The sequence below is a fragment of the Octopus bimaculoides genome, chromosome 20 (assembly GCF_046866305.1).
Source record: "Octopus bimaculoides isolate indiv1 chromosome 20, ASM4686630v1, whole genome shotgun sequence".
Classification (NCBI taxonomy): Eukaryota; Metazoa; Mollusca; class Cephalopoda; order Octopoda; family Octopodidae; genus Octopus; species Octopus bimaculoides.
In genome coordinates, this window is record NC_142947.1 from 20,455,170 (window position 1) to 20,465,169 (window position 10,000).

Here is a 10,000-nt window from a genome sequence, read left to right on the forward strand (position 1 = left end):
AAAGGCAAAGTCGACCTAGGCAGAATTTGAACTCAGAATGTAAAGAGGAACGAAATGCCACTGAGTATTTCACCTGGCGTGCTAACGATCCTGCCAGCTCCCCACCTTTAGTCAGGAGTGAATAATAAAAGGAAGAAATAAATGTCTATTGAGCTCGTATGAGTTTTTAGCAGGACATTCATGCCCCATGTGTGGTAACTGTCATCATTGCGTGTGTGTGTGTGTGTGTGAGTGAGAGAGAGAGAGAGAGAGAGAGAGAGAGAGAGAGAGAGAGAGAGAGAGAGAGAGAGGGAGAGAGTAAGAGGGAGACAAAGAAAGATAGGATTAAGGAAATGTACTGTCAAGTAATCCCAGGTTACAACGTAGCATTACATGGGGCTTGAACCCCGAACACATGATGTCATTGACTAGATGGCAAATATCTTATCTGGACAGACATATTTACGATATGTATGCTACTATATTTGTAGTAACCTGAGCAACAATATGTCGCTCAGCATACAACCAATGTAAACCTAATCACATTTAATTACATTTACCTGCTTAAAAAAAAAGAACAAAAACAAATCCGCGTTGGATAAAATTATCCCAAATGCAGTACTCTGAAGTTTAATATCTTTATCCATAAATCTACTTAATCAAGTTGAGTCGGGGCTAAACTATAAATGGTCCGGTATAACTAGGTGGAAGCCACTTCAATGAGAGTTCTAATAGACTGATGCACTTACTTTGAGCACAAGAAATTTGATAGATGTTACGTCACATTGAACTCTTATCATAGTTAGAGTTCAGAGAGGCACGAATCAACAAGGCTAATGTCAAATAATTGACTATATTAACCATGTATATTTGTACGAGCCTTATGAACTGTGTGCATTTACACTGTTTATTGTATTTACACTGTCTACACTTAAACTATTCCATGGATGAGTTTCTATGTCATCAGAACTTATATTGAGATTAAGCTCAGTTCAATGAGTGTACACTCGACTGTGTATTTTTGCACTCTGCTGACTGTATTTACACAGTGCTATACACAATTTAGGCTGGGTATTTTTCTCTTTCTACTGTGTATGTTTACACATTCTGCTGCATATATAAAATGCTTGCTTTTCAACCACTTGGTTTCGAGTTCCGTCCTACTGCTTGGTACCTTGGGTGAGTACCTTCTACTATTACCTCGGCGGACCAAAGTTTTGTGATTGAATTAGGTACATGGTAAGTGAAAGAAAGCCGTGATATATCTTATACATAAATGACAATTTCTGTCTGTCTGTCTGTCTGTCTTTCTGTCTATCTGTCTTTATGCCTGTTAGCTTTTTACTGCCTTCACCATTGAACCAACTTCTCGAAACTTTGCATACATGTTAAACTAACATCCAGTTGAATTATAGGCTAATTGCATTTCGATAAAAATCTATAAGGGGCCCCCTGGGGGGGGGGGAGCTTACCCAGTATTACCGGTCAGCTGATTTATTTTACAGGGTTGTGTTATTATTTGATAAAATGAGAAGGGTGCTAGTGTGTTAGTGTGAGGGAAACGTGATGGCAATAGAGTGTGGGTGATACCGAGGAAGGGGAGAACAAACTTGTGTAAGCGACAAATATAGAGTGCAGTGGGATGTTAACGTTAATACAGCTGTCATTCAGGGATATACAGGCGACGCTGCATACATACTTTCGTAAATACATAGATACATGGATACAAACAAACACACACATATACTCACTCGCAAAGCGTGCGCACATCACACACATAAACATGCATGCACATACACATACGTAACTTTTAAAACACCGAGGAAGAGAAAGAAAGGTGTGTGTGATGAATACGTTACTTTAAGGAGAGAGGGGTAACTTGACAGCAATTCTTCACAGGTGGCTTTTCTGCTGTCTATCGCAAAGAAACACTCACACACAGACACACATATACATATATATACATACATACGTCTACTATACACATTTTAAACTCGTGTTTACCTGTGTACGTTTGTGTGTGTAGGGGGGGGGGACGTCCTGTAACTCTCTGTCTATACTTTTGTAGGATTTCTCTGTTGTTCTCAAATATTGTGAAATTTTTAAATTACGTCAAAATTTTCAAATTTGGTATATTGTAATAAATTTCCATGTTAAATTTGATTTTTTTTTTATTCATTTGTTCCAGAAAAATTGCAGAAAGATGTTACTGAGGTTTAAAGTTTAAACTTATTTAACCTATTGAGAAAACAGGATTTGGAAGCTGGCATTTTCTGCATGATAGATGTCTATCACAAAATGAAAGGAAAATGATTACGAGAAGGAATTTTTCAATAAATAAACGAAAGCAAAGCATTACGACTATCAAAGTTGTAAGAACGTCTGAAGTTTTAAAAAGTTTTAATGAATAAAGTCATGTGAAACAGTCGAGGAGACATGCAGATAATTTCTAAAAAAAAAAAAAATCCTGAACAAAGTTTTTTGCGAAAAGATTCATAAATTTGGCCTGATCAAGAGGCTTTTCTATCGGGGAAGGCATGGTCTGACATGGAATAAAGAAAAATTTATATAAGTTATTCTATTGTAAAAATTTCCCGCGTTATTCAGCTAGTATATATATATATATATATATATATATATATATATATATATCTTTGTGTGCACGTGATCTTGTGTCTGTATTTGTCACCACCGCTTGACAGCCAGTGTTAGTTTGTTTATGTCCCCTTAAGTTAGCGCTTCAGGAAAATTGAGAATGATGGAATAAATCCCAGTATTGTCGCCCAGACAAGTATTTCTCAACCATTTTTTGCTTATGGATCCCCATTGATGACCTATTTTACTCTACTGGACTCTCATACCGATTGTATGTTTAAAAAAGTCCTATTATATTTTTATAATTAAATATTATTAGGAATTGTATATAAAAACAAATTGCGGAAATATTTTGTGTATTCTAGAACTATAACGACTTCATTGCATGCAGATCTTAATAGCAAAGTCTTGTATGGAGCCCCAAGGGCCACGTTGACCGCGGTTGAAAACCACAGGACTAAAATCTATTAAGGTCTTGTCCAGCATGAGCGCAATCCAATGACTGAGACACGTAAAAGATAATAGATCTATCTACCCATCTATCTATCTATCTATCTATCTATCTATCTATCTATCTGTCTATCTATCTATCTATCTATCTATCTATCTATCTCTTCTCACGGACGTGCTGTCACATCGGCTGCGAAGGTAAACGTTTATTTGACCTTTTACTGTCCACATTTTGTTGGAATTTTTTAATAATTTTGTTGCGAAGCACCTAGGCTTCATTTGTGTGTATTTTCAAGGGCAGGAATTGACCCCCAGGGGCAGTTTCGGCCCTAGCAAAATACAAAAATTTCCTTCTTGACATTTGAAAAATGTCGAGAAACATAATTTTGGAACGCTTGTCTTGTTCTTTTGACAAGCATTTCCCGAGGCTTCAGATGCCAGAAGAGAAAAAAGAACAGAATAGCGCGTGCTCATGCAGTGACACGAACGCAGTTGCTATAAACGTCACAAAGACTGTGAGTACAGCTACTAACAGCCCTCTCACCACCACCACCACCACCACCACCACCACCAACACCAACAACAAAAACAAAACTGTAACCAAGGTTACAAAACCATGCGTGAAAACCGTCACAAATGTCTCTGACGTAAGCACCACTGCTGCTGACGCCATCATCACCACCACCAACGACAACAACAACAACAACAACAACAACAGCAACAACGACAACAACAACAACAACAGCAACAACAAGGAAGTAAAGTTATCGGCCGTCAGCAATGACACCATCACCTGTTCAACAAACTCTGCTGCCACTACCACCACCTTTGAACCAGGCAGTACATACACCAACATAAACAAAAATATCCAGAAGAACATGTCCGCCAGCACAACAAAAACAAATTTCGCAAATGCTTTAAAGGAAAAAAGAACAACAGTGACATTCACACAAAAACAAATAAAAGACACAAAATCCCTTCTTACGAAAGAAGGAGATGATGTCAGAATTAACATCCCAAAAGATATTATAGAAATGAAAAACAAAAAGTGCATCATTTATAAACTGGTAAACACAAAAACCAGACGTGTAGAAAATGTTAGCACAGATAAAATTGAAGTTTGTCTTAGAAAAATTTGGCCTTATCAGAATCATGTCACCTGGGGAAGGAAATTCGGAACGGTGCAAGTAAGGTTTCTGGATGAAAATTTAGCTAAACAATTTTCGACACTCTCTCTCCGCACAGATGACTTGGTAATGATACCGAGTTATCTAGGACAGAGAGTGACCAAAGTTATGATAAAAAATGTGCCATCGGAGGTGGACACCCAATGGCTGATATCGGCCGTGTGCCTGGAAATGGAGGAGGCAAATATTTTGGAGATTACGGTCGGAGAGGAAAAGAACTGGGGAGGGAAAAATCTGGAAATCCTTCTCCACATCACGGAGGAGGCTTCACAGAAAATTCCTCCAAACATTAGATTGGCAGAGGACCACAAGCTGTATGTGGTGGTAGAGGGCAGGCGACCTCGCTGTTACCTATGCAACAGCGAAGCACATCTGAAAAAGGACTGCCCTCTGGCCGCTAAACAAAAACAACAACAACAACAACAACAACAACAACAGAAGCAACTACCAAATACCCCCAACAGAAAAACCTTACTACCAACACCACCAGCAACGCAAAAAACAACAACAGAAATATCAGCAATAACCACAACAGAAAAGACAACAGAAACTGCAAAAACAGAAGAAAAAAAAGAAAATTCCAAGACTGCCTCTCCCTCCCCCATATCACATACACCACACATAAATAACAAGGAGCCAACATCAATAAAAACAGCAACACAAACATTCACAGAAACACACACAGACGCACAAAATTTGCCGTTACCTCTTTCTGACTCCTCAGATCTCCCATCATCCGATGAAGAGAGTGGGGAGGAGTGGAAAATAGCTACGAAAGGAAAGAGGAAGCGCAGTAAGAAGAAAACAAAACAAAATGCAAACACAAACAAAGCAGGGAGATTCACATCTCCCGAAAATACTACTAACACCAATAGTAATATAAAAAAAACAATGCTAACAGCAATAGACAGTACAAACACAGAGTTGATGAATTACATCAACTCTAAAACAAACATCACAAATAACTATATCAAAACCAACAACCACCCACGTACAACACCGCCAAAACACATTAAAATTATTCATGTAACACCAGCATTACACAACACAATAAAATCCCTCTACCCCAACTCGGTAGGGGGATTCCAGAAATATTTGTGCAAGAAATTGTACAATAGCCTCCTTGGTGAAAAATCCAAGGAGGAAACAAAACTTTCTAACGGCAAGTAACACTCTGTTCTTTTGTTTTGTGCTTTAAAGCACACGTATAAATAGAATCATGGTGAAGATTGGTTGTGTGAATGTGCGTGGCTTAGGGTCCCCTTGGAAACAAGGGTACCTCTTAAATGACATCAAGTCACACAATTTGGATATCATAGCCATTAGTGAGACCAGACTCCATGAACCGCGGGCCCTAAAGTCCATGTTTGGCGGACAGTTTAACATTTATTTTTCTCCCTGTCTGACGAGGATGGGCGGTAGTGGCACGGCGGTTCTTTTTCGCAAGAGTCTGGATCTCCAAGTAAAGACGATATTTACGGACCCGGAGGGTAGACTGGTTGTCCTAGATGTGGACGGCAGCGATGGAGGCGCTTTTCGGTTGCTGGCAGTTTATGTGCCTCCTTTAACAGGTCGGTCAGACTTCTTTCGACGTCTAGAAGTATTCCTGGGAACGTCTCGTCCCTTACTTTTAGTGGGGGATTGGAATGCTACCTTGGACACGCATCTAGACTACGTGGGGAGTGACAAAAGTAGAAGGGGATGCAAAGGCCTCATAGACCTGCTCAGACGCTTCCAGTTGTCTGACAGGTACCGACTCGACCACCCAAATGTGCCAACGTGGACTTGGAGCAACCGCATTGGGTCGTCGAGATCGTATCTAGATAGGATAGTGTGTAGGACAAGAGATAGAGATAGTTTAGGATGTCCACAGTTCCACATAGTCAGCTACACGGATCACAAACTTGTGACGTGTACGCTAGACTTAGATAAGGCACATAGGCAGGGTCCCGGTTACTGGAAACTAAACGCGTCTTTCCCGTCGAGACAGGTTTTCAGAGACCGGATTAGCACGTTAGTAAAGAGGGCTTTGACGGGAGCCATCGTCAACAACAAATGGTGGTTTGCCCTCAAGAGAGCAGTGAGGGCGGAAGCAATAAGGTATAGCAGGGCACTAGCTGTAGAGAGGAACAGAGAAGAGGGGGAGCTAGTGATAAAGTTAGAAGAGGCATTGCGAAGTGGCATCGCATCCGACGTTTTAGCGGCGAGGTTGGCCCTCGACCAACACTTCAATGCTAAACACGAAGGGTGTGCTGTCAGGGCAAGGATGCGTGCTCTGAGGAATGAAGGTGTTGGAGCCGCACGAGAGGCCCGGGTGGCGGAGGCGCAGCGGGGTAACAGAGCCACCATCCGGTCTCTGGTAGACGAACAGGGGCGCGAATTGCTCGAGCCGAGCAAGATGTGCGAGGCGTTTCAGCGGCATTTTGCCCGACTGTTCGGGAGGAGTGGCGAGCGAGAAGGCAGGGTGGACTTTAGTGCCTACCTGCACAGCTTGCCACGACTCTCGGCAAGAGAGGCGGAGTGCTGCGAAGGGGTCATCACGGCGGAGGAGGTGAGGGACGCGATGGCGGGTTGCTCGACGGACAAATCTCCGGGTTTGGATGGTCTGCCCTACGAGCTTTACAACTGTATGCCAGACTTGTTTGGAGAAGTCTTGGCGGTCGTGTACTGCAACTGGCAGCAGAACGGGAGCATTCCCGGTTTTGTGAGCCGAGGAGCGGTAACGCTGCTGAAGAAAGATCCAAACAAGGGGGACGCCATAGATAACTTTAGGCCCATCACTCTGCTCAATGCAGACATGAAAATTTTGGCCAAGGTGTTAGCCAAGCGGTTGGCGTTTGTCATCGAGAAACTGGTCGGCACGGAGCAGACGTGCGCCGTGCCGGGCCGGAGCATCCATGACAACCTCCATCTGATGCGCTACATCATAGAGAGGGTAGTTAAGGAACCTGGCATGGGTGGGGCCCTGATCAATTTGGATCAATCGAAAGCTTTCGATAGGGTAGACCATCGATACTTGGAGGCCGTCCTCGAAGCGGCCGGCTTCGGTCCCGTTTTCCGCGGCTGGATGGCTGCCTTGTACACAGGCATCCGTTCGGTTGTTCGCGTCAATGGACGTCTATCGGGACCCTTCGACATTGCACGTTCGGTTCGTCAGGGATGCCCCCTGTCGCCGCTCCTGTACGTATTGACTCTCGAGCCACTACTGCGGAAGCTGGCGACGCTGAGGGGCATCCCGCGAGAACTGGGGTGCGGGACGAGCGTGTCGGCATACGCGGACGACGTCACCGTCATAGCGTCTAGCCACGAGCACATCGAGCTTGTCGGCGAGACGCTGAAAGACTACGAAGCGGTGACGGGAGCGAAAATCAACCGGGATAAGTCGGTGGGTTTGCTGCTCGGCACCTGGAGAAGCAAGCCCATACCGTCCGGCAGCGCCTCAGTAGTGGGACGCTGGACGGACGGTCCGGTCAAGTTGCTCGGAGTCTGGTTCGGTCCGGACCTGCAAACGGAGAAGAACTGGGACGAGATAACGAGTAGGGTGGCCACTCTCTGCCGGCAATGGTCCGAGAGGAAGCTGTCCCTAAAAGGTCGGGCGGAGGTGGCGAACGCGTACATCGCGTCCGTCATCGAATACCGCCTGACCGTCGTGCCTTGTCCCGATCGCGCCATCACCGAAATGGAGCGCATCCTCTTCCGCTTTTTGTGGAAAGGAAGCGTTCCGATGGTGAGGCGATCCGTTTGTTGCCAACACCCGCTGAAAGGAGGGCTGGGCATGCCGTGGTTGATGATGCGCAGACATGCGCTGAGACTGCGACATCTCCGGCTCTACGTAGACGACGGTGAGCAGGTGTGGTCGCCGTTTGTGCGACGCGCTTTCCCGCAGCTCGTCTCCATGACCGAGCTGCAGTCGTGGATCAAAAAGAGGCCGAGGAATGGCGAATGGCACCGTGAGTGTCGCGTTGCTCTGCAACAACTTTGCCGTCCCGGGTCGACCTTGAGCGGCTGCATCACAACGAAGTCATTCTATAGGGGATTAGTGGAGGGCAGGTACGACGACGATCTCGGGGCGAACCTGGGCGTCGACGAGGAATACCTGACCCGCCTGTTCAGGACGACTTTCGGGCCGGGACCTATGGACAACTTCCAGAGATCCCTGGCCTGGCAGTGTTACCGAGAGGCGCTACCCGTTCGGGATAAGCTCTATAGACACGGCTCGCGAAATGTGGGGCCGACCTGCCCGAGATGCGGTCAGAGCGATGAAACCGTTCTGCACGCACTCGTGCGGTGTCCAACCATTTCGGGGCTGTGGGCTTATGTCGAACGACTGCTGTCGCGTGTGGGACGAGTCGGTTTATCAACCGAGTCTATCGTCAATATCGTCACGCCTCCTTCCTTTAAACGGGAAGGAAGAGCTGTATTTATCGTACTTGTGGCTATGGCCAAAGAATGCATCTGGTGGACGCGTCTGAAAGGATTAGAGACAAATACTTTCCTCTCTGGTCAATCTCTCATCAACTTTTTCAAGTATCACTTGAAAAGGAAGGTGAGAGTAGAGAGGCAAGTGTTGTCTAGCAAATGTTTCGAAAAAAGATGGATACATGTAGCAAGAATGGCACGTATAAATGACGAAGCCACCTTGACCATGATTCTATAAAACGTTTTAAAATTTTGTAAACAGAGAAATTTTATTTAACAAACTGTGACGCTAAAGACCGAGGTTACCGTGGTCTTTTCGTAGGTTTTTCTTTCCACGGATAACCTCCCCATTTATTGGGAATTTTTTGTATTTTTCGTATTTTTTGTAAATACCCCAAACGTTTTGCGATGTTTTTTTTTTTTTTTTTTTTTTTTTTTTTTTTTTTTTTTTTTCATCGTTGTCCCCACTTTTGTTTTTTTTTCTGCTTTGTTTTCGACCCCCTCGAAAAGAAAAACTCTACATTTGTATTTTGTCCCCTCTGTGTTGAGCCCTGTGTGGCTAATAAAGAAACCTATCTATCTATCTATCTATCTATCTATCTATCTGTCTATCTATCTATCTATCTATCTATCTATCTATCTATCTATTTATCTATCTATCTATCTTATCTATCTATCACTATTTTTCTTTATTTTTACTCGATCCCTTTTGATCGAACTCTCCCTACTTTTCTTCCCTTCCCCTCCCAAAAAGAAAAGCTCTACATCGTATTTGTCCCATCTTTGTTGAGCCCTGTGTGGCTAATAAAAGAAATGTATCTATCTATCTATCTATCTATCTATCTATCTATCTATCTATCTATCTATCTATCTATCTATCTATCTATCTGTCTATCCACAAATCACCCACACATACTGACCTTTTAATGCATGGTTACAGTAATTTCATGTATGTCTTTAATCCTAGTGTGTGAGTTGCTCCATATATACTCGGTCCACCTCTGTGTATACGTTTGCATGCCACTGCTTCGTCGGCTAAGTTTGCTTTTATATACTTGATGATTATGTACATGTATGTATATATGTAAGTTTATATGTAAACGTCTATATGCAAGCTAAGCATTTATCTATTTCTCCCCCCACTTCCCTCCGCTTTCTTATCTCTCTCTCTCTCTCTCTCTCTCTATATATATATATATATATATATATATATATATATATATATATATATATATATATATATATATACATGTTAATGTTTACATGTGAAGATGTGTTCATATGTGTGTCTGTGTGGGTGTATACATATATATATACACGTTTGTGTGTGAATATATTCATATGTACATGCATACATATGTATACACACA

At 43.2% G+C, this 10,000-nt stretch overlaps 1 long non-coding RNA gene across 6 annotated transcripts in view; it reads left to right on the plus strand.

The window, feature by feature from the left end:
* Positions 1-10,000, plus strand: part of LOC149131618 (uncharacterized) — a 122,440-nt gene that overhangs the window by 85,693 nt on the left and 26,747 nt on the right. For 2 of the 6 annotated variants that reach the window (XR_016237556.1, XR_016237557.1), the window contains exon 3: positions 2,168-3,314. The exons of the other annotated variants lie outside the window; for them this stretch is intronic. This is a non-coding gene — a long non-coding RNA (uncharacterized LOC149131618). Of the gene's footprint in view, positions 1-2,167; positions 3,315-10,000 lie in introns of those variants that run through there. 6 annotated transcript variants of the gene reach the window in all.